General features: G+C 44.4%; 9 non-coding genes across 9 annotated transcripts; all 9 read right to left on the bottom strand.

Annotated features, from left to right (window-relative positions):
* Positions 1 to 15,296: 15,296 nt before the first annotated feature.
* On the bottom strand, positions 15,297 to 15,368 carry trnae-cuc (transfer RNA glutamic acid (anticodon CUC)). The gene has a single exon. It is a non-coding gene; the product is annotated as a tRNA-Glu (tRNA).
* Positions 15,369 to 16,237: 869 nt separating this feature from the next.
* trnae-uuc (transfer RNA glutamic acid (anticodon UUC)) lies at positions 16,238 to 16,309 on the bottom strand. Its single transcript has one exon. It is a non-coding gene; the product is annotated as a tRNA-Glu (tRNA).
* Positions 16,310 to 17,194: 885 nt separating this feature from the next.
* Positions 17,195 to 17,266, bottom strand: trnae-cuc (transfer RNA glutamic acid (anticodon CUC)). The gene has a single exon. It is a non-coding gene; the product is annotated as a tRNA-Glu (tRNA).
* Positions 17,267 to 19,091: 1,825 nt separating this feature from the next.
* On the bottom strand, positions 19,092 to 19,163 carry trnae-cuc (transfer RNA glutamic acid (anticodon CUC)). The gene has a single exon. It is a non-coding gene; the product is annotated as a tRNA-Glu (tRNA).
* An 869-nt stretch (positions 19,164 to 20,032) lies between these two features.
* On the bottom strand, positions 20,033 to 20,104 carry trnae-uuc (transfer RNA glutamic acid (anticodon UUC)). Its single transcript has one exon. It is a non-coding gene; the product is annotated as a tRNA-Glu (tRNA).
* A 1,826-nt stretch (positions 20,105 to 21,930) lies between these two features.
* trnae-uuc (transfer RNA glutamic acid (anticodon UUC)) lies at positions 21,931 to 22,002 on the bottom strand. The gene has a single exon. It is a non-coding gene; the product is annotated as a tRNA-Glu (tRNA).
* An 885-nt stretch (positions 22,003 to 22,887) lies between these two features.
* On the bottom strand, positions 22,888 to 22,959 carry trnae-cuc (transfer RNA glutamic acid (anticodon CUC)). Its single transcript has one exon. It is a non-coding gene; the product is annotated as a tRNA-Glu (tRNA).
* Positions 22,960 to 23,828: 869 nt separating this feature from the next.
* trnae-uuc (transfer RNA glutamic acid (anticodon UUC)) lies at positions 23,829 to 23,900 on the bottom strand. Its single transcript has one exon. It is a non-coding gene; the product is annotated as a tRNA-Glu (tRNA).
* A 1,826-nt stretch (positions 23,901 to 25,726) lies between these two features.
* trnae-uuc (transfer RNA glutamic acid (anticodon UUC)) lies at positions 25,727 to 25,798 on the bottom strand. Its single transcript has one exon. It is a non-coding gene; the product is annotated as a tRNA-Glu (tRNA).
* Positions 25,799 to 26,265: the final 467 nt, after the last annotated feature.

The following is a 26,265-nucleotide window of genomic DNA, read 5'->3' as shown; positions in this document are numbered from 1 at the left end:
CCTTTGTTCCAAAGAAAACAACCCCATCCTATCCAATTTTTTCTCATAACTAAAATTCTCTAGCCCTGGCAGCATCCTCGTAAATCTCCTCTGTACCCTCTCTAGTGCAATCACGTTTTTCCTGTAATGTGGTGACCAGAAGTGTACGCAGTACTCAAGCTGTGGCCTAACCAGTATTTTATACAGTTCTGTCATAACCTCCCTGCTCTTATATTGTATGCCTCGGCTAGTAAGGAAGGTATCCCTTATGCCTTTTTAACCACTTTATCTACCAGTCCTGCTACCTTCATGGATCTGTGGACGTGCACTCCAAGGTCGCTTTTGATCCTCTACACCTCGAATTATCCTCCCATTTACTGTGTACTGCTTTGTCTTATTTGCCCTCTCCAAATGCATTAACTCACACTTCCTTGGATTGAATTCCATTTTCTCTGCCCACCTGTCCGGTCCATTGATATCTTCCTGCAGTCTACAGCTTTACTCTTCACTATCAACTACACAGCCAATTTTTGTATCATCTGCAAACTTCTTGATCAAGCCCCCCACATTCAAGTCCAAATCATTAAAATATACCACAAAAAGCAAGGGACCTTGTACTGAGCATTGAGGGATATCACAGGGAACAGCCTTCCAGTCACAAAAACACTTGTCAACCATTACACTTTGCTTCCTGCCACTGCGACAATTTTGGATCCAATTAGCCGCTTTCCCTTTCATCCCACGGGCTTTTACTTTTTTGACCAGTCTGCCATGTGGGACCTTGTCAAAAGCCTTGGTAAATCCATGTACACTACCTCAAATGCGTTACCCTCATGGCCCCTTCTTGTTACCTCCTCAAACAAATCAATCAAGTTAGTCAGACATGACCTTCCCTTAACAAATCCATGCTGACTATCCTTGATTAACCCGTTCCTTTTTAAATGACGATTTATGCTGTCCTTCAGAATCGATTCCAATAATTTGCCCACCATCGAGGTTAGACTATCACTTTCTCCCTTTTTAAACAACGGTACGATGTTAGCAGTCCTCCAATCCTCCGGCACCATGCCTGTGTCCATGGGAGATTGGAATATGATTTTAGAGCCTCTGTTATTTTCTCCCTTGCTTCTCTTAGCAGCTGGGGATATATTTCCTCTGTGTCTGGCGATTTATCGACTTTCATAGATGCTAAACATCTTTACCTCATTCAATATTTCATAATCCTCCTCCTTAACTACATTCTCTGCATCGTCCCTCTCTTTTCTGAAGAAAGACGCAATGTATTCATTAAATAACATACACACATCTTCAGACTCCACACATAGGTTAACTGTACTTTCTTTAGTTATCTTTTTACTCTTTATGTATTTTCAAACATTTTTGGGTATTCCTTAATTTTAGTTGCAGGATTTCTTAATGCCCCCCCCAACTTTGCTTTCCTAATTTCCTTTTTAATATCACCCCTGCACGTTCTATACTTGTCTTGGCTTTCTGCAGTATTGAGATCTCGCTGTCTGACATAAGATTCACTTTTTGACTTATCTTATCCTGTATGCTTCTTGTCATTCACGGGGCTTTAGATTTGGCAGTCCCGCCCTTTTTCTTTGTGGGAACATGTTTCCTCTGAACCCCTTGAATCTCCCTCTTGAATGCCTCCCACTGCTCTGACACTGATTTACCTTCAAGTAGCTGTTTCTGTCCACTTTTGCTAAATCACTTCTCAGCTTAGTAAAATTGGCCTTTCCCCAATTTAGAACAGTAATCCTGTTCTATTTCTGTCCTTTTCCATAACTATACTAAATCTAACTGAATTATGATCACTACCAGCAAAATGCTCTCCCACTGATACTCCTTCCACGTGCCCAGCTTCATTCCCCAAAACTAAGTCCAGAACTGCCCCTACTTGTTGGGCTTGCTTCGTACTGGCTAAAAAAGTTTTCCTGAATGCACTTTAAGAATTCTGTGCTCTCTATACCTTTTGCACCGATTCGATCCCAGTTAATATTAGGGTAGTTGACATCCCCTACTATTATTGCTCTATTGTTTTAGCACTTCTCAGAAATTTGCTTACATATTTGCTCTGCTATCTCCCTCTGAATGTTTGGTGGTCTATAGTACACTTCCAGCAGTGTGGCTGCCCCTTTTTTGTTCTCCAGCTCAACCCATGTGGCCTAATTTGATGATCCTTTTAACATATAATTCCTCCTCACAGCCATAATTGTTTTTTTGTCACCAATATTGCAACTCCCCCTATTTCTTTATCTCCCTCTCCATCTCGTCTGAAAACTCTGTAACCAGGAAGGTTGAGCTGCTATTCCTGCCCCTGTTTAAGCCATGCTTCTGTACTAGCTAAGATATCGTACTTCCATGTATCGATCTGTGCCTTTAGCTCATCTGCCTTATATTCACTATAATCATTGCATTGAGGTATATACCATTAAGCATGGCCAAATACTTTTGTTGTCTAGTATCTAACCTTTGTTTCCTCTGCCTTTAAAACTAATTTTCTGCCTTCCATTTCCAGCTCTGCTTCTCGCCCTTCTGAATCTATGCTCAGGTTCCCATCCCCCTGCCAAGCTCATTTGAACCCTCCCCAACATCACGAGCAAACCACACCACAAGGATATTGGTCCCGGCCCTGTTGAGGTGCAACCTGTCCGACTTGTACAGGTCTCACCTCCCCCTGAAGTGAACCCAATGCCCCAGGAATCTAAAGCCCCCCCTCCTTCCCCATCTCTCCAGCCACGCGTTCATCTGCTTTATCCTCCTATTTCTACAACCGATAGTGCATGGCACTGGGAGTAATCAAGAGATTACTTCCTTTGAGGTCCTGCTTATTAATCTCTTTCCTAACTCCTTAAAATCTGTCTACAGGACCTCATCCCCCTTTCTATCTATGTCATTGGTACCAATATGGGCCATGACCTCTGGCTGTTCACCCTCCCCCTTCAGAATGTACTGCATCTGCTCGATAACATCTTTGACCCTGGCACAAGGGAGGCAATATACCATCCCGGAATCATGTCTGCAGCCGCAGAAACGCCTATCTGTCCCCCTAACTATAGAATCCCCTATCACTATCGCTCTCCTGACCATGCTCTTCCTCCCCTTACAGCTGAGCCACCCATGGTGCTGTGGACTTGGATCTGGCTGCACTCCCCAGAGGAACCCTCTCCCCCACCAGTATTTACATTTGAATACTGGCTAGAGAGTGAGATGCCCTCAGTGGAGACCTGCTCTACCTGCCTCGTCCTCCTTCTCTGTCAGGCGGTCACCTAGTCCCTCTCTGCCTGCACTCTCTTAAACTGTGGGGTAACCACCTTCTGAAACGTGCTATCCATGAAACTTTCAGCCTCGCAGCTGCACTGCAGTGACACCAGCCGCTGCTCAAGCTCCGAAAACCGGAGCTCAAGCTCCTCCAGTTGATGACACTTCCTGCACTCCAGGAGAGGGAAAGTTTCCTGGAGTTCCCACATGGCACAGGCCGTGCATTCAACTGGTCTGAGGTGCCCTGTATGACTCGATTTATTATATTATTAACTAAACTTAAAAAACCGAAAAAACTTTTAAAAAAACTCACCAGAAAAAATACTCACCAGCTACTCACCAATCAGCTCCTTCCCTTGTGCTGAATTCACTTCAGGTGTTTTTTTTTTACCTCTCTTCCCGCCGGTGCTCCGCTCTCCGTCCCTTCTCTTGTATTATCCATGATCCGGCGCTCCGCTCTCTCGCTCCTCCTTTTATCGCTGAACACGCGCTCATCTCCCTCTCCTCTCTCGCTCCTCTTATCGCTGATCCCGCCTTCCGCTTTCTCTCTCCTCTCTCGCTCCTCCTTTTATCTCTGATCCCGTGCTCCGTTCTCTCTGCCTGCAGAGAAGGCAGAGAGAGAAGACAGGCAGCGACATAGAAACAGAGAGAGAGAGATGAGTAGAAAAAAAGCCAAGAGTAACAGATAGAAAAGTTTCAGACATAAACAGCGGCAGAGAGATGGAAATTAAATAGAAGTAGAAATAACAAGATAGAAAAACAAACAGAAAATAAAAAAAGGATCAACGATATTACACAGAGAACAAACACAATAAAAGATGGACAACCATATATATTGACAGAAGGGTAGAAACAGGAATGAGAATAGAACACAGAAAGCATGCAATAACCAAACAAACTGTGTAATCAGCCTGGAGTGTGTGAGAGTGCTGACTAGCAGAACAGCAGCAGATGAAGCAGGCCAGACAGTTCATGTTTGTTCCGGGGTAATGCTCTTGTTTATATAATGTTGAGAGTTCTAAAGGTGATGCCTCGAGGCTGCAAAATAAAGTCACCCAGTCTTGTTCAACTGACCCTGACCATTACTTATTGCAGGAGTTTCCCCAGAGCATTTTTGTAGTAAAAATTCACCTGATAAACGAAAGCCTGATATTAAATCGGCTCCAGTATGTCTGAACAAAAAGGATTCTTAAAAAGTGAAAGGACTGTTAAAAGGAGTGTTAAGGACACATTGTAAAAGATCACACAACAGAGGATGGATCGCCAGAGCATCAAGAACGATTCCAGAAGGGCTAGAGGTCGTTTGAACACCTGCCTGCTTAATGTGGTTACGTTGTGGCCGCTGAGACAAAACAAGTGAAGTGTCAATCAATCGTGGGTTGTATTTGTAGCAACCTGTTGTGGAAAAGCCACCGCCCCAGAGGTGTGGTTCTGTGTTAAAAAGGTCTTTGAAAGCTGGCAGAAGTTGAGTGGGAAGAGACACAGTTCCACCAGGACTGCTCCAATCTCGCCCTTCGCTTCCTGGCAGCGCCACCACACTTCAATCTTCAAGGCTGCTCCCTGCCTCCCAGTTTGATGCCTCCATGCAGGTTTAGAGACTGCCTGTGAATCAGATGAACTGGTTGCAAGAGAAAGCCATGCGACCCTACAACGGTATCCATCAAAATACCTGGAATCTTTCCGGCAATCTTGAGCCAACTATAAGGATATGACTTTCCTTATAGGGTTAGTCTAAGATAAACATTTGATTTCCAAACTGTTATGCATTTTGAGAATTCAGAATGTGTTGTTTTGCTGTTGTTAAAGCAATTCTAAATCGGGCACCAACCCAATATTTTGTTTAAAATCTAATGTCAATTTTCTAGTGTATTAATAATAAATGATTGTTTTTTTTTTATAAAACCCTGGTTTGTGCCTGAAGTTTCTTTAGAAAAAAGACTCCATAAAATTAAATCTTGTGGAGATAAAAAGACATTGCCCCAAATTAAAATGTAAAATCACTTTGCACTTTTTTGCTCCAACATCTGTACCATGTGTAACTTTCCCAGAGACCTGTTGGATTCTATAATAAATCACAATGCACTCTTACCCCTTCTGCAGTGTTACTAAACTGGACAGGGTCCCGCAGCTCTCTTCTGCAATGCTACTGTTACAAATACTGTTATTGCATCAGATTAAATTGAAATATCAATAATGGAGAACGCAAACCTAGATCCGAACTACTTTAACGTTGAGTTCAATTTTACTTTGATTTATTTACTAGAAGCTGGAATTGCATTCTCTACACAAAATGGCTAATTTGACCTTCCCTCCGAATGTCTGGTCTCTCCATCTCTGTAAGCATTATGTCGAAATAACCAAATGTTAATCGATTTTATTTGCAGAAGTTCACGTTTTAGTGTTTAATTCACTCACTGCACCACTGTCTTTGTCTTAAACACCAGATAGTGCCATTCTCACTCAGTTTGTATCTTTAATTATAGTGCAACAGTGATTTAACAGGAACAGCAAATGACCCCTCTCCGTGGCTCTCACCATAACAAGTTTTGACTGGAATGTGTGTTTTGTTCATGACGAAGATGAAACAATTTTGCACGGTTATAATCACCACACTTTAATAGAATAGTAACGGTTGAAACATAAGATATGTTGTCTCCAAACCAGCTATGATTTTTACACAAAGCCTTTGATTCTTCATTAAATTTCATTAAACTGACACCTTCATCCTTACTTTGCCTACCCCGGCAGAATCCTAACGACCTAATCTAAAACAAGTGTAGCCTCTATTAAAATAATACATTCTCATAATACATTAATACTGACTTTTGTATTCTTATTCTTTTTTTACTATATTATACACATGGATATAGAGATTTAAATATAAACTAAATCTGCTCAGGAAGGAGAGAGTGTAAACATGGAGAAACGGTCTGAAATTTGGGAACGACATAAAATTAAAGACATAAATCACCAAAGGAAGGAAAAAATTGAAATTACAAACAGAGAATGGCCTGTAACTGTTCACGAACACTTCAGCAGTGAGACTGGGAATAAGCTGCGAAGAGGGCCTTAAACTGATCACAGGCACGTCAGGAGAGAGACTGGGAATAACCTGCAGAGAGGGAATGAAATTAGGAATGAACAGAGATTAAACATGGAAATCACCTCAGGAAGAAGAGAGCGAATAAATTAGTGGAAGGATCTGATGCCAAGAATCAGCAAAGATTTCAATCTAAAAATGACTTCTGGCAGAGACACAAGGAAAAACACAGAGATAGGATCCGGAAGTAGGAATACAGATTTAGCAGCAAAATCATGATAGCAGGGAGAGAGGGAAAACATGAAGATAGGGGCAAATATTGGGAAGAAACAAGGACCTAAATATAAAAATCACCTCAGGGAGCAGATGTGGAATAAAAATGTGTAGGGGACTTGCGAAAAATAGAGAATTAACCGTAAATATCACCCCGGAAGGGGGGAATTAAACACATAATAATCGCTGGACAAAAGATGAGCAAGGTCCAGCTAGTCCGATACAAAGATAATGAAGTTGGTGATCAATCATAGCACTCGATCACCATCAATGGGCTAGATTGTGACACATTGTGATCGTGTAAAAGGGGTGAGAATGAATTGACAGTCCCTTTTACATCTCTCCAATTTTTATTTCATTGAGATGTAAAACCTGCTGCGGATTCCCTGTCACCCGTTTTACACGACCGCACAAAGTCCCAATCTACCCCAATGAGTCGACAACAGACCCAGATATGAGCTATGGAAAGCTTTGTGAACCATAGGGCATAAATTGATTTCCGGCCGTAGTGTAAAACGTTCGGTAACGAATCAGCAGCCCCTTCTACAATCCGCCCGATTTCCTTTAACATTGAAATCAATTGTTTGGAAAATCGGACCAACAATAAAACGGGCTGCTGGTGCTCTATCGCTCATTTTACACTGTCGCTCATTTTGCGCTTTCGCTCATTTTGCACTACTGCCGGAGACCAATTTCAACCCCAGTTTTTTTTCAGAGAGCATTGAATTTTGTAAGTCATCTGGGGAAGTAGTGTGCGATGGGATACTCTGCGATTGTGTGTACAGTCTGCCAGAGAACAGTTTGTGATGGAAAGATTTCATTCTGCAAGTGCTGTTGATGTCAGGGCTGATTCCACGAATGGGCGCTCCCAGCGATGAGCGCCACTCTCGGGGAGAGCCGAGCTCTCAAACACAAGGCCGCAGCGCTTTATTTTCCACCCACTAATTTAAACCGACTGGAGTCAGACGCAACCCGTCTGTGGGCCCAGGATTTCCCCATCCCGCCACTCCACCAGTTGTGTCAGACCTTTAGTTTCTAAAGAAGCAGATTCTAAACGTGCAAAGACAGAAAACCCTGGTGAAAACAACTCAGAAACAAGGAGGGTAAAATTCAACTTCGACCAGGGCACAACACAGACGGTAATGGATGGGCCGCCCATTATACATCCCACTCAATTCTCCTTTCCATTGAAGTCATGGGGTGCAAAACGAGCGGCCGATGCACTGCGGCCTATAATTCCGCCCCGCCGAAGTTACATTTCATCCCTGATAATCCACAGGGTGCAGCCACCAGCCTCCGACCTGATCCGGGGCACTCAGCCGATTGACTCCAGACTGAAATCATTGAACACCTGTCAAGCAGCCCATATCTTTCCACATCTCGGATAGTCGAACACTTAATTCCTGCACCAAAACATTGTTTAAGCCTGGTCAACTTGAGTATAAGGAATATAACATTTTAATTTATGACTGTTATCAATCTAACGCAAACTATCTTCCCGTCAGCCATTCTGTGTCAGGTTCAATACCGTAACAGCAATGAGACTTGGACATGAGATAAAGAATCAGCCAACGAGGGTAAAATTCAACTTTGACCAGGGCACAACACAGACGGTAATGGATGGGCCGCCCATTATACACCCATTATTGAATGGCGGAGCAGGCTCGAAGGGACGAATGTCCTACTCCTGCTCCTATTTTCTATGTTTTCTATGTTTATGTTTTCTAAGGAATTCAGGAGAAACTTCTTTATCGAGAGAGTGGTTAGAATGTGCAATGTGCTCCCACAAGGAGTAGTTGAGGCGACTAGCATAGATGCATTCAAGAGGAAGTTAGATAAGCACACGAGGGAGAAAGGAATAGGAGGATATTCTGATACGGTGAGGTGAAGTAGGGAGGGAGGAGCGTAAAAACTGGCTGGACCTGTTGGGCCGAATGGCCTGCTTCTGTGCCGCAGCTTCTACGAGATAGAATGTTGATGTGCTCGCAGGGCCTGCTTCTGCTCTCATCTCACTTGTACTTGCCATGCCTACTGGGTTCAGTCCATAACCACAAACTGGAATGAAACAGCCTCATTAACCACGTCATCAGAAACACTGAAATCAGCAACCATTTCTTGCATGTCATTGGTACTGGGAATGGGCTCGGTTGCGCTGAAGGTCAGCGTAAGACAGACCAAATTGTTACAATGAAGTTGTGAAAGCCCTGAGATATGATGTTGTTAAAGGCATCACACAATTAATCTATGGAAGCCGTAATAGCTGCCATTCAGAAGTAACGAACTCCCTTAGAATCTCCACCAGATTCCTTGCTGCTGCTGGAATCACCTGGACTGTCACATTGTCCAGAGTGATCTGCCTGGCCTCACATACCTCATGCGTTGTCTTACAAATGCGGCTCTTGAACTTCTCCAACTAATCGGCCATCTCCAGAATGTGGGAGATGAATGTCTCCACGGCCTGCACATTAGGTCTGTGCGACCAAGTCTTAATTCTCTTGAAGACTGGGACCCTCAGCCAAGGACAGTTGTTTCTCGGCCTCCCCAGGGGAGAAATATAGAACTATTTCCAGCTCCTCCTGCTCGCTGGTGCTTGGTGCTTCACCCCGTGATATATGCTTAGCCGCACTTTATACATCCTCTCGAAAGGGTTCATCTGGGTTGGTGATGGACACGGTGCAGCAATAGATGCTTTGCAGTTATCAAGCTCACTACCATATCCTTACTTCTTTAAATGGTGGGAGACCTTACAATTAACAACAACTTGCATACATAGCGCCTTTAACTAAAGAAAACACCCCAAGGTGCTTCACAGGAGCGTTATCAGATAAAATTTGGTACCGATCCACAAAATGAGATATTAGGGCAGGTGACCTAAAACTTGGTCAAAAAAAGTTACGTTTTAAGGGGCGTCTTAACGGATGAGTGAGAGGTCGAGAGGCTGAGAGATTTAGAGAGTGAATTCCAGAGCTTCGGGCCTAGGTATTTGAAGGAACTGCCGCGATTGGTGGAGCGATTAAAATCGGGGATGCGCAAAAGGCAGTAATTGAAGGTATGCAGAGAGGGTTATCGGGCTGGAGGAGGTTACAGAGATAGAGGGGGATTTGAACAAAAGAATGTTAATTTTAAATCGAGCCGTTGTCGGAACGGGAGCTAATGTATGTCAACAAGCATAGGGGTGAAGGGTGAACGGGCCTTGGTGTGAGTTTGGATATGGACAGCAGGGTTTTGGATGAGCTCAAGTTTATGGAGGGTGGGATACCGGAGGTCGGCCAGGAGAGCATTGGAATAGTCAAGTCTAGAGGTAACAAAAGCATCGATGAGGGTTTCAACGGGAGATGGGCAGGGTGTAGACGGGCGATGTTACAGAGGTGGAAATAGACCGACTTGGTGAGGAGAGACTATATGGTCAAAAGCTCAGCACAGAGTCAAATAGGACTCCGACGTTGTGAAAAGTTTGGTTCAGCTTGAGACAGTGGCTCAGCAGGTGGATCGAGTCGGTGGCTATGGAATGGAGTTTGTGGTGGGGCCAAAGACAATGGTTTCGGTCTTCCCAATATTTAATTGGAGGAAAATTCATTACTGAATTTCGGACAAGCAGCGTGACAAATCGAAGGCAGTGGAAGGATCGAGAGAGGTAGGTAGGTGAGGTAGAGCTGGGTATGGTTAGAGTACATGTGTGTATCTGATGCTGCATGTAGCGGAGAAATCGGAGGGTGTCAAGGATAGATCCTTGCGGGCTGTTGACCTTCTTCCTCCTAAGTTTCACCACCACATGCTTCGAGTAAGTACAAGACACTTGATGGTGGAATATACAGAACAGACTGTAATCCTTTACAGTGCAGGTGGTCAATTTATACCGTATACAGGAATAGCTCCGGATCCCTCTCTCTTTCGAGCTCTCCCAACTAACTCTGGAACTATCCACCCTTCTTATACACTTCAGTTTTCTGACTTCAAAGGTATACCTCACAGATAAGACTTCATGACTGATCTGTTCTTGGATTCTTTCAAGAACAACTTATTAAATAAACAGTCTTAGTTGAGTACATTCCATAAACAAGACTTCCTGACAAACTGTCCTCGGAACCTTTCAAGAACAGTTTATTGACAGCTTATTTACCTAAACCACCACTCTATACCATGGTTAATTGATCCCTCGACCTATGTTTATTACACTAATCACTAAGTTGTACAATAATCACTCATGGTCGATGCAATCCCAAACACTATCTCTTTGCAACACCCCTTTGTAGATTGTTATCAGACACTTGAAGAAGTCCATCGCCTCTTCTCCCAATTCCCTTCTAGTTTCCTGTTTATCTTATAAAGCCTGTTGCTTTCATAACCATTTGTAGTTATACAGGTTATTTCGATTATTAACCATTAACTCTCCAACATTTCCAACATATTCACCACTTTTTATTTCTTCTTATGCATCATATAGTGATGATGTGGAGATGCCGGTGATGGACTGGGGTTGACAATTGTAAACAATTTTACAACACCAAGTTATAGTCCAGCAATTTTATTTTAAATTCACAAGCTTTCGGAGACTTCCTCCTTCCTCAGGTAAATGTTTCAGGAGCTCCTTGAAGCCTACGCATTTATACATATAGAACAATACATGGTGTTTACAGACTGCCCCTGCAACTGCCCGTTGCCAAGGCAATCACCGTGTTCAGACAGAGAGGTGTCATCTGCAGAACCCCCGAATACACATTCAACAAAAAAACAAACAGGGAAAAAAAACAGAGAGAGGCAGAAACATCCGGAAGGCAGAGAGAGCCAGCAAATGACCCATTATATTAAAAACAGATAACATTTGTTCGCTGGTGGGGTAACGTGTAGCGTGACATGAACCCAAGATCCCGGTTGAGGCCGTCCTCATGGGTGCGGAACTTGGCTATCAATTTCTGCTCGACGATTTTGCGTTGTCGTGTGTCTCGAAGACCGCCTTGGAGTACGCTTACCCGAAGGTCGGTGGATGAATGTCCATGACTGCTGAAGTGTTCCCCGACTGGGAGGGAACCCTCCTGTTTGGCGATTGTTGCGCGGTGTCCGTTCATCCGTTGTCGCAGCGTCTGCATGGTCTCGCCAATGTACCATGCTCTGGGGCATCCTTTCCTGCAACGTATGAGGTAGACAACGTTGGCCGAGTCACAGGAGTATGAACCATGCACCTGGTGGGTGGTGTCCTCTCGTGTGATGGTGGTATCTGTGTCGATGATCTGGCATGTCTTGCAGAGGTTACCGTGGCAGAGTTGTGTGGCGTCGTGGACGCTGTTCTCTTGAAAGCTAGGTAATTTGCTGCGAACGATGGTCTGTTTGAGGTTGGGTGGCTGTTTAAAGGCGAGTAGTGGAGGTGTGGGGATGGCCACAGCGAGGTGTTTGTCCTCATTGATGACATGTTGAAGGCTGCGGAGAACATGGCGTAGTTTCTCCTATAGTGAGGTGGACTGTGTATGATGAGATGGACTGTGTATGGTGAGGTGGACTGTGTGTACATTACAGGCTTCAGTTGCTCTTCTGACAGTTGGGTCAATGACATTATCTTCTTCGCCCAACTGCAAAGTGTTAACATGATGATCAGTAACAGAATCTGAGAGGTCACAATGCAAACTATGGGGTGCAATGCAATATTCGAAATTTCCAGTGGCTGATGGTGACCACGCTAGTTACTGCTCCCACTTAGAAACGACTCCCACCCTTGTAATATCTCCCACCCTAGTAACAGCTCCCACCCTAGCAAAGACTCCCAGCCTAGTAACAATGCGACCCAGTAAAGGCTCCCACCCTCTTAACGGCTCCCACCCTAGTAACGACTCCCACCATGAGTGCTTAAACTCACGCTCTGTTCTCGTTTGGATCACCTTTATCTGATCCATATCGTCTTCAGTTCCCAAATCTAACCTCCAATCACTATATTTCAACTTGTTCAGTTCCATCTTCACATGCTCATTACCTATTAATTGTCTAATTTTCTTGATATTTAGTCCCACCACCATATTACTAATCGAATAGTTAAACTGTCCCACAGTCTTACAATATACCATTGTGGAGCATTCAACAAGGAACCGTCATACATTGATATCGATCGAGTACCGTGTACACAATACAATACATATATATAGTATGACAATCGATCATATCAATAGTCACAATATTACATTTAGTTCTAAAACATAACAGTCCACGTCTAGCACTATATAACATAGGCTCACAAGTTTCCACACATGGGTTACAATCACCCGAGTTACGTTCTCTCTAATCGGCTGAGTGGGTGGAAAGCTTATCCATCCAAACTTATTATCCAGGCAACTTGTTACATGATAGTGCAGATAGCTGCCTGTTGCGGTATCAAAGGTGGATCCCCAGTCTTCTCGGTCTTTACAAACGTATCGGAGCCCCCCTATAATTAGTCTCACGTCAACATAAGAGTATAGCATTAACATCCTGTGGGATTCACCAGAACTATTGGCAAACCATTTCAGTACACAGTCCGGACAGTAGGGCCCAGGAGCGCAGGTTACCATTAGCAAACTGGCTAAGATGACTAGAAAGTTGACTCCAGCCCAGTAGGGTAATTGAGTGCCTATGGTCTGTTGTAGTGACATTTTCTAGCCATCCATGACAGCTTGAATATCGAGACAGACCACAGCCCAAGATATCTTTAAAGGATCCGAAGTAATTGCTCTTAATTTTATCCCATAAATCTTATGATTCAGTAATTACCATATTTACAAGCTCCTGAGCCATGGCTGATTCAGCCCCGAGCTCACCTTTCATGGAGTGGGCCACTGCTTGTACATCTTACAACGCTTGTAATTTGTTCACGAGGACCTCATTACTCAGCATTAAGGGACGCCGCTCCCAGTGTTACTCAGGCCGCTTGGGTATCTAGACGGTCATGTTTTACTCTAATTTGGACACTGGACAAGGACCGTGAACATTTATTATACTTCTGCGACAAATCACATTAGGATAGGATAAATGGTTCACCCTTATAGGAAACGATATCATATTGCCTGCTCTCCCACACAAAAATGTCAGGAGAGTGGAAGTGTTACGTGCAACCTCCCAATATTGCCTGTGTACGTATGTGAAGTATTTACACAGATGTTCATGGCAATATTCTATTGTTGGTTGAAAAGTTTTACGTGTAAGAGGTTTCATTACCATGCCACCACGCAGTGAGAAAGTGACTGAGGATGGTTCCATCATTACCCCAGACCATTGATATCACTCCACACGGAGGCCGAGCCCCTTTTGTGAACTATCTGAGAACGGACTTTTTATTGTAAACAATCATCGTGTCCCATACATTCGTCACTGCATCACATAAAAGGCTGCAGCTGTGACGCGCAATCCTCTTTCTTAATACACGTACAAAGTTGTTATTTAATTTACACCGTAAGCACCCTGGCGCAAACATAACAGAAATATAATATTGTCCCCGCATTCCATTGTTGTAAGGACCTTAACTCTGCCGTCCAAAACTGATTCATTGATTCTCAAAGCATTTCACCGAGCAATTATACCAACACAAAGACTCATCTCGGGTCACATCGGTAAAAGCAGTCCCAGAGATACGACAGTGATCATTTACTTCTTCCACCCATTCAGCCCGATGGATAACAAGGCTCGGTTGGACAAAGGCAAATGTTTCATAGGTGAGAGTTTTATTCAGTACCATTGTAAACCAACCATGAGCAAAAACATACCACAGACAAGAGAGTATAACCACGATGCCATTTCTCTCAATCGCATTGGATCGTGGCTCGATTCACGACCAGGGATTCTTTATTAGCGCTCATCTGTAAGAGTAACAACGTTTTCATCGTTCACTTCAACATTTTCTCCTTCTTCTGATTGTTGACAAGGTTCAAGCAGAGTCAAGCACATACTAGAAACCAAAAACAAAAGATACACAATTTTTTGTGGAAGCCGTCAACTTCTTAGCAGGAAGAAGACGGACACAGGCATCACCAACCTGTGCCACACAGCCGTTCACAGCTTTCAAGTTAACTTTTAAAAAAAACTTTGCCGAATGAAGAAGAGCAACATTCCATTCTTCTCTTATAAAGATTTCGTGTCTGCTAAACATGCTCAAAGTTCCGAATACAACTAAACCCAGATTTTTTTTTCGAAGTCGTCTACTCTGACTTTAACACTGTGCAACAATGCTATAGTCCATTCCACTAGATTTCATCAGATTGTTATCACAGAGACAGCAGTAGATCCTTTAAACTTGAGGGAAGGAAACGGAGCGACAGCCAACAGCATCGAAATATTGACAAAGGCTTTTAAAGAGACAATACCATTCAGACAGTCTTTTTACAGAGACAGTGAAAACAAAATAATTTGTACGATGGAATAATGTGTCTCACTCCTGATTTTTTCTCATTTCCCCCTTTTGTGTTCCAGGTGGTTTAATTTGCGTTACACGCGACCATGAGACTCCCAATGACCCAATGTTGACAGCATCTTCAGACAGAAAATCTTCCCACAAACTTTGATCAGCGTCAACACTTTTTAAAGAAAAATAGGCATTTTACAGAAGGCATGAAAGTGCATTGTGTGTCGCTCTAATGGCTTGTTAGATGAAAGAATGATCGGCTGCCCGCTGCTCGATTAGCATTTATGTTGGCGAAAAAGCTAATGTTGATCAGGAGCAAGCATTGGGCTCAGTGATGGCACATTCGTTGGCACCAGAACGACGAGCACCAAGAAAGCAATCTTCCCTGACCGGGAATCGAACCCGGGCCGCGGCGGTGAGAGCGCCGAATCCTAACCACTAGACCACCAGGGAAGCTACGGCTGATGCATGCGAGAGAGGAGTCCAACCTTTTCTTTCCTAATTGTCCCTTTGAAATTCAGGTCTCTTTCGATCCAAAAAAAAGCTGCTCGCCCAAAATGGCATTTTCTTTTAGCACATTGGAACATAGAACATTCACGGCACAGTGGGAGGCCATTCGGCCCATCGTGTTTGTGACGGTCATCGAACAACATAAAACACTGGTTCAGACAATGACAGCACCAAGTTCGGGTAGGCATGCACACAAAATGGATGAAAGATGATGGACTTTGAGAGACGATGGGTTTTGCAGATGCCAGGATAAATAAACTGAAAGAGCTCATCAGCCTGCTTCTTTCAGATACTGAATGTCTTTATGCTCAAGAGATGTTCTCACTGCCTCAGGCCCATTATATCCAGTCGCACACTCCTTCCAATTTTGCACACCTCCCTTCGCTTTGAAACCGTGCATTTTTTTTTACACTGGGCCTCATTTTGAAGAAAGCGGTGCTGTGATCAGCTGGTGTTGTTAAGGAGATGTAGTGGCAGAAGAGACATAAAAGTCTAAAAAAACAGTGACTGTTCTGACACTGTGAGCTATAGTTAAAGGTTGGCGACAATTAGAGTGTCAGGCAGCAGATCTTTTCCAAATCTGCTGGAAATGGCAACAAAAACCTTCCCACAAACTTTGATCAGCATCACAACTCTTTAAAAATAAATACTGGCATTTTACAGAAGGCAAGAAAGTACATTGTGTGTCACTCTAATGGGTTGTGAGATAAAGGAATGATGGGCAGCCCCTTGTTGCAACCACAGCAGTGCAAAACTGATAGCAATCAGAAGCAATCACTGGCATCAGAACGAACAGCACTTTGCAAATAACGTTCCCTGACCGGGAATCGAACCCAGGCCGCAGCGGTGAAAGCGCCGAATCCTAACCACTAGACCACCAGGGAAGCACATGGCACAATCTTGCAGGCCATCAGTCCAAGCCTCTTTTTCCTATTTGTCTCTGCATTTCACGTCCCTTTCTCCCCAAACAAGCTGCTCGGCCAAAATGTCATTTTCTTTTCGTACATAGAAACACAGAACATTCAGGGCACAGAAGGAGGCCATTCGGCCCATCGTGTCTGCGACGGTCATCGAAGATCATGAAACACTTGTTCAGACAATGACAGCACCAAGTTCGGGTCGGCATGCACTCGAAATGGATGAAAGATGTTGGGCATTGAGGGACGATGGGTTTTGCTGATGCCAGGAGAAATAAACTCAAAGATCTCATCTCCCTCCTTTCAGGTACTGATAATGTTCAAGAGATGTTCTCACTGCCTCAGGCCCATTATCTCCAGTCGCACACTCCTTCCAATCTTGCACATCTTCCTTAGCTTTGAAAACGCTCATTTTTTACACTGGAATTCAATTTGAAGAAAGAGGTGCTGTGATTAGTTGGTGTTGTTAAGGAGATGTCGTGCCAGGAGAGACATAAATGGCTAATGAGAACAGTTACTGTTCTGACACTGTGAGCTACAGTTAAAGGTTGGCGACAATTAAAGTGACAAGCAACAGGTCTTTTCCGAATCTTGGGAGAAATGGCAACAAAAATCTTCCCACAAACTTTGATCAGCGTCAACACATTTTAAAGAAATGTAGGCATTTTACAGAAGGCATGAAAGTGCATTGTATGTCGCTCTAATGGCTTGTTAGATTAAAGAATGATCGGCTGCCCGCTGCTCGATTAGCATTTATGTTGGCGAAAAAGCTAATGTTGATCAGGAGCAAGCATTGGGCTCAGTGATGGGACATTCGCTGGCACCAGAACGACGAGCACCAAGAAAGCAATCTTCCCTGACCGGGAACCGAACCCGGGACGCGGCGGTGAGAGCGCCGAATCCTAACCACTAGACCACCAGGGAAGCTACGGCTGATGCATGCGAGAGAGGAGTCCAACCTTTTCTTTCCTAATTGTCCCTTTGAAATTCAGGTCTCTTTCGATCCAAAAAAAAGCTGCTCGCCCAAAATGGCATTTTCTTTTAGCACATTGGAACATAGAACATTCACGGCACAGTGGGAGGCCATTCGGCCCATCGTGTTTGTGACGGTCATCGAACAACATAAAACACTGGTTCAGACAATGACAGCACCAAGTTCGGGTAGGCATGCACACAAAATGGATGAAAGATGATGGACTTTGAGAGACGATGGGTTTTGCAGATGCCAGGATAAATAAACTGAAAGAGCTCATCAGCCTGCTTCTTTCAGATACTGAATGTCTTTATGCTCAAGAGATGTTCTCACTGCCTCAGGCCCATTATATCCAGTCGCACACTCCTTCCAATTTTGCACACCTCCCTTCGCTTTGAAACCGTGCATTTTTTTTTACACTGGGCCTCATTTTGAAGAAAGCGGTGCTGTGATCAGCTGGTGTTGTTAAGGAGATGTAGTGGCAGAAGAGACATAAAAGTCTTATATAACAGAGACTGTTCTGACACTGTGAGCTATAGTTAAAGGTTGGCGACAATTAGAGTGTCAGGCAGCAGATCTTTTCCAAATCTGCTGGAAATGGCAACAAAAACCTTCCCACAAACTTTGATCAGCGTCACGACTCTTTAAAAATAAATACTGGCATTTTACAGAAGGCAAGAAAGTACATTGTGTGTCACTCTAATGGGTTGTGAGATAAAGGAATGATGGGCAGCCCCTTGTTGCAACCACAGCAGTGTAAAACTGATAGCGATCAGGAGCAATCACTGGCATCAGAACGAACAGCACTTTGCAAATAACGTTCCCTGACCGGGAATCGAACCCGGGCCGCGGCGGTTAAAGCGCCGAATCCTAACCACTCGACCACCAGGGAAGCACATGGCACGATCTTGCAGGCCATCAGTCCAAGCCTTTTTTCCTATTTGTCTCTGCATTTCACGTCCCCTTCTCCCCAAACAAGCTGCTCGGCCAAAATGGCATTTTCTTTTCGTACATAGAAACACAGAACATTCAGGGCACAGAAGGAGGCCATTCGGCCCATCGTGTCTGCGACGGTCATCGAAGAACATGAAACACTTGTTCAGACAATGACAGCACCAAGTTCGGGTCGGCATGCACTCGAAATGGATGAAAGATGTTGGGCATTGAGGGACGATGGGTTTTGCTGATGCCAGGAGAAATAAACTCAAAGATCTCATCTTCCTCCTTTCAGGTACTGATAATGTTCAAGAGATGTTCTCACTGCCTCAGGCCCATTATCTCCAGTCGCACACTCTTTCCAATTTTGCACATCTTCCTTAGCTTTGAAAACGCTCATTTTTTACACTGGAATTCAATTTGAAGAAAGAGGTGCTGTGATTAGTTGGTGTTGTTAAGGAGATGTCGTGCCAGGAGAGACATAAATGGCTAATGAGAACAGTTACTGTTCTGACACTGTGAGCTACAGTTAAAGGTTGGCGACAATTAAAGTGACAAGCAACAGGTCTTTTCCGAATCTTGGGAGAAATGGCAAAAAAAATCTTCCCACAAACTTTGATCAGCGTCAACACATTTTAAAGAAATGTAGGCTTTTTACAGAAGGCATGAAAGTGCATTGTATGTCGCTCTAATGGCTTGTTAGATGAAAGAATGATCGGCTGCCCGCTGCTCGATTAGCATTTATGTTGGCGAAAAAGCTAATGTTGATCAGGAGCAAGCATTGGGCTCAGTGATGGGACATTCGTTGGCACCAGAACGACGAGCACCAAGAAAGCAATCTTCCCTGACCGGGAATCGAACCCGGGCCGCGGCGGTGAGAGCGCCGAATCCTAACCACTAGACCACCAGGGAAGCTACGGCTGATGCATGCGAGAGAGGAGTCCAACCTTTTCTTTCCTAATTGTCCCTTTGAAATTCAGGTCTCTTTCGATCCAAAAAAAAGCTGCTCGCCCAAAATGGCATTTTCTTTTAGCACATTGGAACATAGAACATTCACGGCACAGTGGGAGGCCATTCGGCCCATCGTGTTTGTGACGGTCATCGAACAACATAAAACACTGGTTCAGACAATGACAGCACCAAGTTCGGGTAGGCATGCACACAAAATGGATGAAAGATGATGGACTTTGAGAGACGATGGGTTTTGCAGATGCCAGGATAAATAAACTGAAAGAGCTCATCAGCCTGCTTCTTTCAGATACTGAATGTCTTTATGCTCAAGAGATGTTCTCACTGCCTCAGGCCCATTATATCCAGTCGCACACTCCTTCCAATCTTGCACACCTCCCTTCGCTTTGAAACCGTGCATTTTTTTTTACACTGGGCCTCATTTTGAAGAAAGCGGTGCTGTGATCAGCTGGTGTTGTTAAGGAGATGTAGTGGCAGAAGAGACATAAAAGTCTAAAAAAACAGTGACTGTGCTGACACTGTGAGCTATAGTTAAAGGTTGGCGACAATTAGAGTGTCAGGCAGCAGATCTTTTCCAAATCTGTTAGAAATGGCAACAAAAACCTTCCCACAAACTTTGATCAGCGTCACGACTCTTTAAAAATAAATACTGGCATTTTACAGAAGGCAAGAAAGTACATTGTGTGTCACTCTAATGGGTTGTGAGATAAAGGAATGATGGGCAGCCCCTTGTTGCAACCACAGCAGTGTAAAACTGATAGCGATCAGGAGCAATCACTGGCATCAGAACGAACAGCACTTTGCAAATAACGTTCCCTGACCGGGAATCGAACCCGGGCCGCGGCGGTGAAAGCGCCGAATCCTAACCACTAGACCACCAGGGAAGCACATGGCACGATCGTGCAGGCCATCAGTCCAAGCCTCTTTTTCCTATTTGTCTCTGCATTTCACGTCCCTTTCTCCCCAAACAAGCTGCTCGGCCAAAATGGCATTTTCTTTTCGTACATAGAAACACAGAACATTCAGGGCACAGAAGGAGGCCATTCGGCCCATCGTGTCTGCGACGGTCATCGAAGAACATGAAACACTTGTTCAGACAATGACAGCACCAAGTTCGGGTCGGCATGCACTCGAAATGGATGAAAGATGTTGGGCATTGAGGGACGATGGGTTTTGCTGATGCCAGGAGAAATAAACTCAAAGATCTCATCTCCCTCCTTTCAGGTACTGATAATGTTCAAGAGATGTTCTCACTGCCTCAGGCCCATTATCTCCAGTCGCACACTCCTTCCAATTTTGCACATCTTCCTTAGCTTTGAAAACGCTCATTTTTTACACTGGAATTCAATTTGAAGAAAGAGGTGCTGTGATGAGTTGATGTTGTTAAGGAGATGTCGTGCCAGGAGAGACATAAATGGCTAATGAGAACAGTTACTGTTCTGACACTGTGAGCTACAGTTAAAGGTTGGCGACAATTAAAGTGACAAGCAACAGGTCTTTTCCGAATCTTGGGAGAAATGGCAAAAAAAATCTTCCCACAAACTTTGATCAGCGTCAACACATTTTAAAGAAATGTAGGCTTTTTACAGAAGGCATGAAAGTGCATTGTATGTCGCTCTAATGGCTTGTTAGATGAAAGAATGATCGGCTGCCCGCTGCTCGATTAGCATTTATGTTGGCGAAAAAGCTAATGTTGATCAGGAGCAAGCATTGGGCTCAGTGATGGGACATTCGTTGGCACCAGAACGACGAGCACCAAGAAAGCAATCTTCCCTGACCGGGAAGAGAACCCGGGCCGCGGCGGTGAGAGCGCCGAATCCTAACCACTAGACCACCAGGGAAGCTACGGCTGATGCATGCGAGAGAGGAGTCCAACCTTTTCTTTCCTAATTGTCCCTTTGAAATTCAGGTCTCTTTCGATCCAAAAAAAAGCTGCTCGCCCAAAATGGCATTTTCTTTTAGCACATTGGAACATAGAACATTCACGGCACAGTGGGAGGCCATTCGGCCCATCGTGTTTGTGACGGTCATCGAACAACATAAAACACTGGTTCAGACAATGACAGCACCAAGTTCGGGTAGGCATGCACACAAAATGGATGAAAGATGATGGACTTTGAGAGACGATGGGTTTTGCAGATGCCAGGATAAATAAACTGAAAGAGCTCATCAGCCTGCTTCTTTCAGATACTGAATGTCTTTATGCTCAAGAGATGTTCTCACTGCCTCAGGCCCATTATATCCAGTCGCACACTCCTTCCAATCTTGCACACCTCCCTTCGCTTTGAAACCGTGCATTTTTTTTTACACTGGGCCTCATTTTGAAGAAAGCGGTGCTGTGATCAGCTGGTGTTGTTAAGGAGATGTAGTGGCAGAAGAGACATAAAAGTCTAAAAAAACAGTGACTGTGCTGACACTGTGAGCTATAGTTAAAGGTTGGCGACAATTAGAGTGTCAGGCAGCAGATCTTTTCCAAATCTGTTAGAAATGGCAACAAAAACCTTCCCACAAACTTTGATCAGCGTCACGACTCTTTAAAAATAAATACTGGCATTTTACAGAAGGCAAGAAAGTACATTGTGTGTCACTCGAATGGGTTGTGAGATAAAGGAATGATGGGCAGCCCCTTGTTGCAACCACAGCAGTGTAAAACTGATAGCGATCAGGAGCAATCACTGGCATCAGAACGAACAGCACTTTGCAAATAACGTTCCCTGACCGGGAATCGAACCCGGGCCGCGGCGGTGAAAGCGCCGAATCCTAACCACTAGACCACCAGGGAAGCACATGGCACGATCTTGCAGGCCATCAGTCCAAGCCTCTTTTTCCTATTTGTCTCTGCATTTCACGTCCCTTTCTCCCCAAACAAGCTGCTCGGCCAAAATGGCATTTTCTTTTCGTACATAGAAACACAGAACATTCAGGGCACAGAAGGAGGCCATTCGGCCCATCGTGTCTGCGACGGTCATCGAAGAACATGAAACACTTGTTCAGACAATGACAGCACCAAGTTCGGGTCGGCATGCACTCGAAATGGATGAAAGATGTTGGGCATTGAGGGACGATGGGTTTTGCTGATGCCAGGAGAAATAAACTCAAAGATCTCATCTCCCTCCTTTCAGGTACTGATAATGTTCAAGAGATGTTCTCACTGCCTCAGGCCCATTATCTCCAGTCGCACACTCCTTCCAATTTTGCACATCTTCCTTAGCTTTGAAAACGCTCATTTTTTACACTGGAATTCAATTTGAAGAAAGAGGTGCTGTGATGAGTTGATGTTGTTAAGGAGATGTCGTGCCAGGAGAGACATAAATGGCTAATGAGAACAGTTACTGTTCTGACACTGTGAGCTACAGTTAAAGGTTGGCGACAATTAAAGTGACAAGCAACAGGTCTTTTCCGAATCTTGGGAGAAATGGCAACAAAAATCTGCCCACAAACTTTGATCAGCGTCAACACATTTTAAAGAAATGTAGGCATTTTACAGAAGGCATGAAAGTGCATTGTATGTCGCTCTAATGGCTTGTCAGATTAAAGAATGATCGGCTGCCCGCTGCTCGATTAGCATTTATGTTGGCGAAAAAGCTAATGTTGATCAGGAGCAAGCATTGGGCTCAGTGATGGGACATTCGTTGGCACCAGAACGACGAGCACCAAGAAAGCAATCTTCCCTGACCGGGAATCGAACCCGGGCCGCGGCGGTGAGAGGGCCGAATCCTAACCACTAGACCACCAGGGAAGCTACGGCTGATGCATGCGAGAGAGGAGTCCAACCTTTTCTTTCCTAATTGTCCCTTTGAAATTCAGGTCTCTTTCGATCCAAAAAAAAGCTGCTCGCCCAAAATGGCATTTTCTTTTAGCACATTGGAACATAGAACATTCACGGCACAGTGGGAGGCCATTCGGCCCATCGTGTTTGTGACGGTCATCGAACAACATAAAACACTGGTTCAGACAATGACAGCACCAAGTTCGGGTAGGCATGCACACAAAATGGATGAAAGATGATGGACTTTGAGAGACGATGGGTTTTGCAGATGCCAGGATAAATAAACTGAAAGAGCTCATCAGCCTGCTTCTTTCAGATACTGAATGTCTTTATGCTCAAGAGATGTTCTCACTGCCTCAGGCCCATTATATCCAGTCGCACACTCCTTCCAATCTTGCACACCTCCCTTCGCTTTGAAACCGTGCATTTTTTTTTACACTGGGCCTCATTTTGAAGAAAGCGGTGCTGTGATCAGCTGGTGTTGTTAAGGAGATGTAGTGGCAGAAGAGACATAAAAGTCTAAAAAAACAGTGACTGTGCTGACACTGTGAGCTATAGTTCAAGGTTGGCAACAATTAGAGTGTCAGGCAGCAGATCTTTTCCAAATCTGTTAGAAATGGCAACAAAAACCTTCCCACAAACTTTGATCAGCGTCACGACTCTTTAAAAATAAATACTGGCATTTTACAGAAGGCAAGAAAGTACATTGTGTGTCACTCTAATGGGTTGTGAGATAAAGGAATGATGGGCAGCCCCTTGTTGCAACCACAGCAGTGTAAAACTGATAGCGATCAGGAGCAATCACTGGCATCAGAACGAACAGCACTTTGCAAATAACGTTCCCTGACCGGGAATCGAACCCGGGCCGCGGCGGTGAAAGCGCCGAATCCTAACCACTAGACCACCAGGGAAGCACATGGCACGATCGTGCAGGCCATCAGTCCAAGCCTCTTTTTCCTATTTGTCTCTGCATTTCACGTCCCTTTCTCCCCAAACAAGCTGCTCGGCCAAAATGGCATTTTCTTTTCGTACATAGAAACACAGAACATTCAGGGCACAGAAGGAGGCCATTCGGCCCATCGTGTCTGCGACGGTCATCGAAGAACATGAAACACTTGTTCAGACAATGACAGCACCAAGTTCGGGTCGGCATGCACTCGAAATGGATGAAAGATGTTGGGCATTGAGGGACGATGGGTTTTGCTGATGCCAGGAGAAATAAACTCAAAGATCTCATCTCCCTCCTTTCAGGTACTGATAATGTTCAAGAGATGTTCTCACTGCCTCAGGCCCATTATCTCCAGTCGCACACTCCTTCCAATTTTGCACATCTTCCTTAGCTTTGAAAACGCTCATTTTTTACACTGGAATTCAATTTGAAGAAAGAGGTGCTGTGATGAGTTGATGTTGTTAAGGAGATGTCGTGCCAGGAGAGACATAAATGGCTAATGAGAACAGTTACTGTTCTGACACTGTGAGCTACAGTTAAAGGTTGGCGACAATTAAAGTGACAAGCAACAGGTCTTTTCCGAATCTTGGGAGAAATGGCAAAAAAAATCTTCCCACAAACTTTGATCAGCGTCAACACATTTTAAAGAAATGTAGGCTTTTTACAGAAGGCATGAAAGTGCATTGTATGTCGCTCTAATGGCTTGTTAGATGAAAGAATGATCGGCTGCCCGCTGCTCGATTAGCATTTATGTTGGCGAAAAAGCTAATGTTGATCAGGAGCAAGCATTGGGCTCAGTGATGGGACATTCGTTGGCACCAGAACGACGAGCACCAAGAAAGCAATCTTCCCTGACCGGGAAGAGAACCCGGGCCGCGGCGGTGAGAGCGCCGAATCCTAACCACTAGACCACCAGGGAAGCTACGGCTGATGCATGCGAGAGAGGAGTCCAACCTTTTCTTTCCTAATTGTCCCTTTGAAATTCAGGTCTCTTTCGATCCAAAAAAAAGCTGCTCGCCCAAAATGGCATTTTCTTTTAGCACATTGGAACATAGAACATTCACGGCACAGTGGGAGGCCATTCGGCCCATCGTGTTTGTGACGGTCATCGAACAACATAAAACACTGGTTCAGACAATGACAGCACCAAGTTCGGGTAGGCATGCACACAAAATGGATGAAAGATGATGGACTTTGAGAGACGATGGGTTTTGCAGATGCCAGGATAAATAAACTGAAAGAGCTCATCAGCCTGCTTCTTTCAGATACTGAATGTCTTTATGCTCAAGAGATGTTCTCACTGCCTCAGGCCCATTATATCCAGTCGCACACTCCTTCCAATCTTGCACACCTCCCTTCGCTTTGAAACCGTGCATTTTTTTTTACACTGGGCCTCATTTTGAAGAAAGCGGTGCTGTGATCAGCTGGTGTTGTTAAGGAGATGTAGTGGCAGAAGAGACATAAAAGTCTAAAAAAACAGTGACTGTGCTGACACTGTGAGCTATAGTTAAAGGTTGGCGACAATTAGAGTGTCAGGCAGCAGATCTTTTCCAAATCTGTTAGAAATGGCAACAAAAACCTTCCCACAAACTTTGATCAGCGTCACGACTCTTTAAAAATAAATACTGGCATTTTACAGAAGGCAAGAAAGTACATTGTGTGTCACTCGAATGGGTTGTGAGATAAAGGAATGATGGGCAGCCCCTTGTTGCAACCACAGCAGTGTAAAACTGATAGCGATCAGGAGCAATCACTGGCATCAGAACGAACAGCACTTTGCAAATAACGTTCCCTGACCGGGAATCGAACCCGGGCCGCGGCGGTGAAAGCGCCGAATCCTAACCACTAGACCACCAGGGAAGCACATGGCACGATCTTGCAGGCCATCAGTCCAAGCCTCTTTTTCCTATTTGTCTCTGCATTTCACGTCCCTTTCTCCCCAAACAAGCTGCTCGGCCAAAATGGCATTTTCTTTTCGTACATAGAAACACAGAACATTCAGGGCACAGAAGGAGGCCATTCGGCCCATCGTGTCTGCGACGGTCATCGAAGAACATGAAACACTTGTTCAGACAATGACAGCACCAAGTTCGGGTCGGCATGCACTCGAAATGGATGAAAGATGTTGGGCATTGAGGGACGATGGGTTTTGCTGATGCCAGGAGAAATAAACTCAAAGATCTCATCTCCCTCCTTTCAGGTACTGATAATGTTCAAGAGATGTTCTCACTGCCTCAGGCCCATTATCTCCAGTCGCACACTCCTTCCAATTTTGCACATCTTCCTTAGCTTTGAAAACGCTCATTTTTTACACTGGAATTCAATTT

Source organism: Heptranchias perlo, chromosome 2 (assembly GCF_035084215.1).
Source record: "Heptranchias perlo isolate sHepPer1 chromosome 2, sHepPer1.hap1, whole genome shotgun sequence".
Lineage (NCBI taxonomy): Eukaryota > Metazoa > Chordata > Chondrichthyes > Hexanchiformes > Hexanchidae > Heptranchias > Heptranchias perlo.
Note: the sequence above shows the minus strand (reverse complement) of the source record. Positions and strands in the feature narration are given on the sequence as shown.